The sequence below is a fragment of the Chinchilla lanigera genome, unplaced genomic scaffold (genome assembly GCF_000276665.1).
Source record: "Chinchilla lanigera isolate Chin_1 unplaced genomic scaffold, ChiLan1.0 scaffold00049, whole genome shotgun sequence".
In the NCBI taxonomy this organism is placed as follows: Eukaryota; Metazoa; Chordata; class Mammalia; order Rodentia; family Chinchillidae; genus Chinchilla; species Chinchilla lanigera.
Genome location: NW_004955450.1, coordinates 6037635 through 6048768, shown reverse-complemented (window position 1 = coordinate 6048768; position 11134 = coordinate 6037635).

Sequence of the window (11134 nt, the reverse complement as noted above, 5' to 3'; positions counted from 1 at the left end):
AATCAAAAACCTCTGGGGACTCTTAAAAATATACATACTAAAAATAGTGTGAGAACTTATAGTTGCTGGGTGAATCAGATCTGCAGAAATCTTTTGTTTGGTTAGAATGTTATGGAAAAAGTTGAATTTAATGCAATTTCAATCCAAATATATCAGCCTGTGCGATTTCTAATATTTCTGACTCCCCACAAAGCAATTTTAGATCTAGAAAGATATTAGACATCATCCAACCCTGAGCTCCTCCCAGGAAAGAATGGGTACACCCAGAAGTATAAGCCTTTCAGCCAAGACCCTACTAAATCCTAGGTAAATATGAGGTGTCGCTTTGGGATATCAATTTTACAGGAATATTTGAGAGAAGAGTCATATGTATATATTAAAACAACTTGTAATATCTGTGAAATTGAATTCAAACCTAACCTGCATGAATTTTTAAAGGCAACTTCACAAAAGTTCCTCATGTGTTGCCTGGGGGTGGAGAAGATAGAAACCCCCATGTGAATTAGAGGTGCTTTGTGTAAGAAGCCAACTTTTAATCATTTAGCAAAGAAGGATGGTGAATCCCGGTGAGGCTTGCAAGGAAAGGCATATTCTGCTTCACTGCATCCCCCTTCATTCTGTTTAGGAGAGAGCCTTGCATTGAGAACACTTCTTGAATTAATTTGGTTGGTTCTACCCACACACCCTATCCTTTGTGTCCCTGGGGAAGGAAGCAAGGTTTCAGAGGTTTCAGCTCCTTCCTCCCCAAAGCCAGGGTACATGAGGGGCCCAGTCCCACCCAAGTCTGGCTCCAGCATCATGGCAGAGGTCTGCAGTACCATTGAGATGATTGCTGAGGTCCTCATGCTCTCAGCCTGAAGCTGGCATGTTTTCCTTTCTCTAGAGTCATTTTTTATACATCTTGAAATGGGAGACAGTCTTTTCCTCACCTGCTATGAGTGACATAAAAGGAAATATGTGACTAAAGCATCAGGATGGACTGAAGTTAGGGTGAAGCAAAATCTCAACCCTGAAAGACCTGTGCAGTAGTATAAAGAGTGCTGTTCTGGAATCAGTTAAACTTTTTTTTGTTTTGTTTTTTGTTTTTGTTTTTCTCCAGTACCAGGAACCGAACTCACGACCTTGAGCTTGCCAGGCAGGTGCTTTAGTTGAACTTATTTTTTAATGGTCACAGGCACTAGAGTTAGAAACTGAGGACTTGGAATAAGATGTTTAGTGTGGTAAAAGTGAGACAAGAGCTAAGAGTTGAAGAGAAGGATTAGGGAGGTACTCATTAAAAGGCTTGATTTTAACCGAAAGGCAAGAAGGCATTTTTATTGACTCCTTTCATTCTTTGTCAAGCATGTGGCCATACCAGGTCCTGTGCTACAGTTTCAAATGGTGAAGACATGATCCGCAAATACCAGAAGACAGGGGTGCCTGGAAAACAGTCTTCAACAGTAAGAGTGTGTCTACTGCAATAAGCGCTGTTACAGAAATTTGTACGAGAGGCATAGCCCAGAAAAATGTCACCAAGGATATCTTGAAGCTTACTAAAAACACAGCAGGCTATAATAGGAAAAACACTTGCAAACAGACCTGGATTCAGGTGCTAGCCTTGCTGTTTCTTAGCTGTATAAGCCCTCTGTCATCCAGATTTCTTACCTGTAAAATGATCTGTTTGATCCTGTCCTGATTTAGTTAAGCAAATGAATCAGATTAGATTATGGAAAATGTCTAGTTCATCCCCTGGCCCAGATGGTTGACTTCAAAAAGAGCTAATTTACTTAACCACAGGACTGAGGTTTCTTATGAGATTTGCCATCCATATCTATTCTTCACTGTTTAGTAATATCAATTTCTAGTTTTAGATGGATATATGGCCACCTAATTAACAATTATATTTCTCAGCTTGCCTTGCATATAAGTAGAACTGAGTAACTGAGTTCTGGCCAATAGGTTGGGAACACAAATGCTTTGGCTACTTTTGGGTTGTACTTCTGGAAGTGCAGATCTGGTCCTGGCTTTGTTCCTCTACCCATTTCCTACGCAGCCATCCTGGACCCAAGGATGGAAGCCATATGTTAAGGATAGGTAAGCCAAGAAACAAGCCCCACACGTGTTTGGTGAATGATAGTATGGAATATTATTTGAGAAAGAAACTCACACCTTGTTTAATCCATTGTGTTTTGAGATATATTTGTTTAAAAAGGTTAGCTTATATCTTAACTAATACTAATCCCAATACTAATACCAAATATTAATACTAGGATTGAATAATATACCATGAGAGTATCTATTTTGAGGCCTAAGTTATAGTAGCTGCTCAATAAATTGATGATGAACTTGAACTGTGTAACTTTGACAACTTAAACATTTATTGTAGGATACATTATGTGATAAAAATGGTGGAAAATTCCAAAAGGAGTAGAATATGGCCCCCTTGTTAGAAAAGGAGCTTGTGTTCTAATAGGAGATGTAGCTTCTCTATTGTTCTTCCAAGAATAGCATTAACAGTATTATCAATGGAATTCTAGTCATTGCTACAAGTGGCAAAAGTGGTGGAAGCTTCTGAATGGCCCCCAGTTACTGTCTCACATTCCCCTACTGGAGTTGATCTCCAAAAAGTAATGACATCCCAACTTTGGATCCCACCATGCAAAAATAACACCTTGCTGTTATAACATTAATATCTTTCTGGCACATTATCTCACCAAATAAAGAGGGTATATCCAAGCTTTCCCTGCTGTTTATGCTTTGTGGAAGGCTAATTAATCAAACTGATGAGGACTATGACACAATAAAATAGAGTTCATATGGGCAACTGGGAAGAGGGTTAGTTCTAGGAGAGTGATCAATAATGGCAGGTATAAAGGTGACTGGCAAATATGTCACAAGTGTAGGCGCTCATTTGTTTGTTGCGGGTAAACCTAAAGGATCTGCACAGAGCTGGACCACGTAGAGCAGTCATGGCAAACGTTTTAGAGTCTGAGTGCCCAAACTGCAAGCCAAAGCCCACTTATTCATCAGAGTGCCAATGCTGTGCTGTTATCCAATGCTCTGCTGCTGCGGCAGTGCTAGAACAACTTGTCCTGAGTGCTGGCAGAGAGGGCTCTGGGTGTCCGCTGCAGCACATGTGCCAGAGATTCACCACCACTGACATAGAGCAAAGTGCCTCCTACGGTCAGAGGAGCAAGCCCATCCCTGGCCCTTCAATCCCTAGAAGTCACATAGCACCCAAACTATCTCCCTGATCAAGGGAGCGCAATGATTCTCAATGGCTACACATTAGAATCATGTAGGGAACTTCCAAAAATTAGATGCCCAGGCTATTATATCCCTGCTCAATTAAATTCTAGGGGTGAGACCGAGGGATCGGGCATCATGCCCAGCTGTCAAAGCTCCCAAACTGATTCCTACCTGCAGCAAAAGTCTAAGGCCTTTGTGTTAAATCTTTCAAGTTCATATATTTCAGGCCACTCTCAACTGACCTAAAAATTGGCTATTGGCTCACCTGATTTTCAGGTACAAGTAACCAGCACAGTTCAAGCCCAGCACCTTCTTGAGAGACTGAGTAATTAAAGATGAATTTCTCAGGTGTACCACACCACCTTCCCATCCCTTCCTTCAGTATTCTGGTCTAGCTTTTGTCTGTAGACATGGGTTCCAGGAGGATTCCAAACTGTAATCTCTGGCATCCAGATGGGTGTGGCATATGTAGGGAAGCCATAAGCACATCCAGAAATCCCTACAGGGAGAACTGAAGTTCCTCCCAGGAGCATCGTCATCCCAGGGCAGCAGGAGCCAGGCACCACAAGCCCAAGCCACTAACAAAGCCTCCACTGTCAGAAAGGATGAGTGATTTGGGGGTCAGAGCAGTGTATAACACGTGTTGTTTGCCTGTGGGTCCAGGCCTTGCTACTTACCCTTGTTTATACTCTGTGGTTACGTATCTGAGTCTCATGGACATGACATCTGAAAGTGCTGTTTCCATTTTGATTTTTATAAACAATGCCAGCAGAAAGAACATGACTTGGAGACTCTACTAATTGAGCAAACGCAGAGGGAGAGGCATGCTTTGCCACTGCACAGAACAACCTCACACAGCTCGGGCCCCTCCTGTTCTTGTCAGCTGCAGAAGGATCCTGTGGTGCCTCGTGGACAGAGCTGAGCCCAGGGAAGCATCATCAGTGCCCAGTAGACAGGAAATAGTGTAGCAGGGAGGGCTGGGGTGTAGAGGTGGTAACTACTGAGTCTTAAACACGTGAGATGTCATGTGAGAGTGACAGGTAGAAAGAGTCTGAAAAACATGGACGACAGACTCAGAAGCCTGAGTTCCACCTCATTTGTCATCCCTTTTGCAGGAAGGGCTTAGTGCCTAGTCAGTGTGATTTCTACCTTCTAGCCCAGACTAAATACTCTAATGATGCCCACGTACATGGACACTGGGATGGATCAGGGTATTGGGGGGGGAAAGGAGCAGGACCTCAGAACTCCTACGGGGAAGCTGTGGGCTGGTTCCTTTGCCTGGCATCCTGTCATTATCCTTTTGCAGCAATTATTATACTTTGACTATTTGATTTCTACATTTCCCAATAGATAGCAAACTCCAGGAAGGCAGGGGTGTGGACATCTTTGTCATTACTGTAACCCCACTGGAGCCTCAGAATCCTGGCACATACCAAGTGCTTATTAATTATTACTGAATGAAAGAATGAATGTTTCAGAGTATGTCAGAGCTGAATGAATCAAGAGAAATTCAGCACCTATGTTTTGAATGCCTAGTTAAGAAATTTTTAAATAGTTGACTACAGTCCACTGGTTATCTCCAGATCCCTAATCACTAAGCATTATTAGGACCCAATGCCTACATGGAAATCTTAACAACTGTGCAACTGCCCTCACCTTATAGGTGAGATTGCCAGTTTAAATGAACTTTGAGATCAAATTCAGACCTTAGCTAAGTCCTCTGGCTATTCATCCATCAGGACAAGGGTAAGTAAAGGTAGAGGTCTATGTGAGACTCTGGAGACACTTATCACATTGACTAAGTGGCACTGAATCATATACCAAGGTCCCTAAGGAAATCAATCACACCTTAAATAAATAAAAACAATAATTTTGTTCAGTCCTCATTCCAGTCTCCAGATTTGAATCCCTTAGTATTATTCAATTGCCTCTGAGAGAGCAAAGAGGAACTCGGAGGTTGAAACTTAGACTAATTCTGGATCTGGATCTGACCTGAACTTCAGGTCAACTCAAAGTCAAGTCTGACCCTTCAAAGTCTTCTAGGCTGAGGATTTGGTGGCTGACTTGAAGGAGCTGTGAGTAGTTGATTTGTAAAGAATTCAGCTGCTGACTGAACTGAGCTGGAATCTGGAAGTCCCAGTACTCTGGACCAGCAAGGTCCAAGTAGAAGACACTGCACATCATTGCCTGTTCTCTTTCCTTTCTTCCTCCCCGGAGGAAAGTCTAGTTGGGACACAGGCTGAGTCATGTAGCCCTGGCTTTGTGGCAGTTCAGATGTTCACCAGAGAGAGAAAAAGAGAGAAAGGGAGGGAGAGAGGGGTGGGGGAAGAAAAGGGTGGAAAAGGAGGGGAAGCAGGAGCACTATAAAGAATCACTGGAAGAGCAACAGACAAGAACATTTAAAACAGAAAAGAACATCCTACTGTAAAAGAATATTAAGATGCATGATGATATCTGTTTTTTTGTGTTCCTCACACTAGGACTAGGGACTAAGGTACTAAAAAGGCACCTAAGGACTGTAAAGCAAATTATGGGAATGACCATTAATGGAGCAATTACTGTGTGCGAGGTGCATGACCTCATTCAATGCTTGCAGCAGCCCCAATGCCATATTGTGATTAAATTGAGACTCAGAAAAAATAAGGAATTTACTAAAAGTTAGGCCTGGATTGTGGTCCATGAAGAGCTTGAAGATTTATAGTTATGCTGTCCAACACTAAATCTACACTTTCTCCATGATATCATACTGACTTTTTCTGGAGTATCAGTGTTACAAAGACTTGAAAGGTCTCATATTGGGAACATTATTAAATCTAGGTGCAGGAAAGCAGTCACTTCTATGATAGTATTCAGTAGACACTGGAAAGAATATTTTGCGTCCCAGTTTTCTCTACCACACCTACCACGTTGCCTTAAATCTCGGTACATAAAATCTTCATGATGAGCACTGGGCTCACACCTCTCAGAAACATTCTAAATGAGCTAATCTAGAAGTGGTGGGGTGCGGAGATTTGTGCTCTACTCTGTCACCTCTATTTTGATATATCCCAGATGTCACAGCCCCTTCACTCCTCAGTATCAGTTGTGAACTTAAGAGTATTGTGTTTTTCCTTCTCTTTGGCTTGATTGTCCTCTGCCCTTGGGGGAAGGGGAGTGGGTGCTAATAGCCTGGAGGGTGGCCAGATTTTGCAATCTTGAGCTGCTAAAGAAAATTTATATTGTGTTTTCATTCCTCAGGGAAAACATGTTTTGCTCTGCATCCTTGCATAACCACGAAACATCTGGAGTAACTTAGCTGAAAACTTCCTCCCAGTGCCACATTGGGGCTGAATGATATAGAACAATTTTCACTTTGAAATGTAAGATATAACAGTGTAATAAGTCATTCGCACATGTGTTGGGCACCCAGTAGGGCATCCGGATCTTCTGACTCAAACCCTCTGAATGCAAACCCGTTGCATTTAGGTTACATCAGCCAGCCAGGGCTCCCAAAAAGGTGTTTAGGGGACCCACTGTGGGAGCTTAAAAGGACACTTCAATTTTCTCAATTGCTGATTCTCCAACCTGCATCAGAATCATCCTCAGATTGCTGATCTTCCTCTCTAAAGTTTCTGATTTAGTAAGTCTAAGGCAGAGTCCAGGAATTTCCATTTCTAACAAGTTCCAAGATTAAGGCTGATGTTGGTGGCCTGGAGATCAGATGCTGGAAATTTTGCTTTATTCCCAATATATTGGGAATTTAGCTTTAAATGTTGTCAGCCTAAAGGAATCAGATTGGCAAAAACTGCATACAGTAGCAATGTCTACTTTCATGCTGCTTTGCTTTTCTAAGTGGGTAGGAGCTGGTGCCAGAGTGAAATGACCACACTTAATCATTGTAGATGGGAGTACACTTTGGTATACACTTTCTGGATAAAAAAATGACAATAAATATTTATAAGAACCTATCTAGTAAATCCCACATATAGATACTATATCTCTAATGAAATAATCAGAAACATACACAAAGATTAAGGTATGAAGATGTCTATTGCAGCTTCATATAAAATGGTAAATGTAGAAATCATATGCTTATCCAGTAGTGTATAAGTTATAGTGACAGATATGCAACTGAATATTATGCTACCATCAAAGTACAGAGGGAAAATATTAAAGGATAGGAAAAAATACTTGTGATATATTATTAAATGAAAAGCCCAAGAAATAGGGCTACATATATAGTATATCAACTATATAACATATATGATATGCAGCATATCAACCAAGGGAACACACTGAAATGTTAACTTGATGATTTCCAGATGGCATTACATTTGTGCTATAGCTATTAGTCATTAGTTATTTCTTCTAAAATAATCTATCCAGCCCCTAACTTCCTTCCTCCTTAATGAACTTCCCTAAAGGGATTGTTAGGCTGCCTATGTATTCCAAGGGATCCCACCCACCTTGAATGATAGGTGATTGGGTGATTGATGAACACTTGACCCAAAGTGAATCTATGAGAGACTGTCTGGCAACAATTAGATTGTTAAACGCCAAAACTTAGTTACATAACTGTAGATGTAGATTTAGGATGTAGATTTGGGGCTGGTGTCCTCTTCAGGCTATGTTCAAGCCCAAGAGGCACCTGCAGATATGCAGATCTATCATTTATAACCATCAATATGACACAAGCTCAGTAACAAATTAGAAAGCATATGCAGGCACCCACATGTACTCCCACAAATCCTCCTTGGAAATCAGCAGCGGGGGAAGGCTGCAAATATTAAATGGCAATAGCTTTTTCCCTGTTATATTTCCAATAATCTCCCTTTTTGTCTTCAACTAATTAGAGTGAGTTTCTCTCACTTGTAATGCAACAACAAGTAGAAACACCGAAATGACACCCAGGATTTAGAGACTGATTTATTTACACTGACAGGCACTGATGGGAATCATTCTCAAAATATTGGCCCTGATCTCTGATGGGCTAGGGTTTATATGGGATAAGCAAGCAGGACATACAGAGGCAGAATAGCTTGTCAATTGGGGATCGGTTCTTACAATGTGCATCACAGTGATCAGCTACACATCACAGTGGCCAGTCATTGCTACCAAAAAAAAGTAACAGGAACTGTAACCAGAACTATTACCTGGGCAACTAACAGACTGCTTGCGGCATTTTCTGCTTCAGTAGCAATATCTCAAAATAAGAGGTGGCCCATTTGTATATTTATACAATTTCCACTCACCCAACCTGTGTGTTTTACTGCTTTTATTAACAGGAGGATATGATTGAAATTACATCAGTGAGCTCTGGCTGCAAGTGTAATGTTTTCATGGACAGTTTCCTGCTTGATTCCTCTCTGCAGCCCTGGAGTCACCTATCTCTGATGCTGAGCTTCAGCAACTGGGGAGTTTTATTTGGTTGTTTCAGTTTGGTACAAAATCCAGGAGACAGTTTATTTTAAGTTTGGAAAGTGGCCATGTAAAATTCTTTTCCTGTATTGAGCGAAGATGATTCCAACAGCAGAGACTGATGCAGAATAAAAGATGTACAGTGTGCCCCACTGATTTATAGACACGGGGACTGGAACGGATGAGTCATCAGCAAGTTGAACTGGGAGGGGCTGCGGCAGAACAGCAGCCCACACGTTGTCATAAGGATTCTGCGGCAACATCACACTGGCTCAACTGTGGTTTACTGTTTTTGGAAATATGAGCTAGTGCTGCAGAGTGGATTACCAATTTTTTGTGACCCTTCAGGTTCATGTGCTGGTGTATCCATCCTAAGGGGTGATACAATTCACAACAGGGCAGTTTGATAAAAGCCTATTAGGTCATTCTTATCCCTTTCAAGGTCATTATCTCCACCTCTTCCCCACTGGGATTCAAGCTCTAGCTGAAAAATGACTGCAATTCATTTTAAGAATTTTTAGACATGCTGTTAGGATCTTTGAGGGCAAGGACTGATTCTTTCATGCTCACTTCTACCCTCAGTTTATTGAATGAATGAGAAATAAAATGTTCATATTGGTATAAAGAGATGAAACTAGATGATCAGTGCTTGGAAGTAACTTGCCAAGAAGTCCAATCTGGGGACTCAGAATTGTGGTAGAAACTTGAAATGATGTTAGAGATAAAGAAATGAAGAAAGGTAAGGTTTCCCAGAGTATGCACACTCTAGAGGATAATAAAAGTGTCAGTGAGGAGAAAATTATTGGCATATTTCTCTTAAAAGGAGGAAACTTAGACCAGACAAATTCTGTATGCAGAATCTGAGAAAACTGTCACATCCACTGGTGAGAGTGGGTTGGATTTGAGATTATGGGTATAAGGAACAGTGCAAGGCAGAGACCAGGAGAGACCACCAGGCTTGTGTAAAGGCAACATGGTGTGAAATTTATTGTTCCTGAGTGCAGGCAGACAGAGGGTTAAAAGGCCATCTCTGTGGTACAGAGAAATATGGAGCCTTTTTATAGGGTTTGGATAAAGGGGGTCAGGAACATCAGGTGAGGTGATCAGGACAAACATCTGTGTTTAAAGTTTTCTGAATGTCTGGTACCTTAGGGGGCAAAGTCCTTGGGGCACCTGGTGTAAATGTTTGGGTGTCTTAGATCTCCCCATGCTTGCAAGATTCCGTGCTCTATTTTATCTCCTTTTATGATAAGGATATCATGTGTTTGCTGATGGCAACAGCACCAGTGCTATGTTATATTTTCTATGAGAACAATGCCTCTACTGACAAACAGGTTGGGTGCTGGGAGAGTCATGCCTGAATTGAGTGGCATGCCTGACAGTGGCGTGCCTCGTGAGAGGGAGAACCTTTCCACCAAGAGGTTCTAAAACCTGGGAGAGAGATGACTCAGGTTTTAAATGTTTTTTCAACTCAGATTGACTTTTCAAGGTAGACTGCCATCTTTAAATGGCAGGAAATGGAGTTTCTACTGTCAAGAGGGGTGTCTTTGATGCCTCAACCTTTCTCTACAGTTTCTTAGACCTATTGACTTATTTCTTTATTAACATCTACTATCTAGTGCAGACTGTAAAAAAGGCCCAAAATTCTTCCATGCCCATAAAGAGGTGAAAACTTTCTCCACATCTTGTCTTTGGCTTGGCCATGTGACTTGCTCTGGCCAATGGGATGTTAGAACAACTTACACAAGATGAGGTTTAAATGCTTGAGCTTCTGGCCTATCTTCTGGTTGTTTGGAGCCCTAGGACTACCATATAAAGGATCAACCCATCCCTGTTGTTGCTGGTGGGAGAGAAGACCTCCTTTTTTCCCTCAAGGCCAGGAAAGATGGAAGGGTAGATGGGTGGGTGGCAATAACAGGATAAGCTAGTTATGTCAACTGGCATCTGAAAAAGGAAGAATGTGAGGCTTCTGGCAGAGGGAGTCCATAAAAAATAATAATAAGCTGCAGAATATGACCTGGAGAAAATTTAGTAAATAATTAAAGTACAGGTAGAAGATGCTTGACAGTTTTGAGCAGTTAAAAAAAATTTTTTTTTAAATAAGATGATGAGGTGGGGAAGCTCTAAGCACAGTTCACCCAGTTGGGTGAGTATGAATGAACTACTTTCGTGAATTTTCCCATTGACAAAAGGAGGCATTTTGACTGCAAGATTTTTCCAAGTTCCTCCTAGTTCTCATGTCCTCAGGGAAGCTAGAAAAAGAAAAAGACTGAATGAACACAAAGGGTATGAATGTATGTTAAAAGAATTCCCTTCACAGAGCTTTGGGAAAATCTGCAATCATCAGAGTTTTTATAATAAATCTCTACCATTAACTCAACAAATATTCAGTGTACATCTACTGAAAACCAGGCATGGTAGACCGAGAAGTCAGGGAATAACAGCAGCTTGCTCCTGCCCTGAGGGGCTTATAGGGTCATTTGGGTTTGATCAAATGATTCTAGAGAAA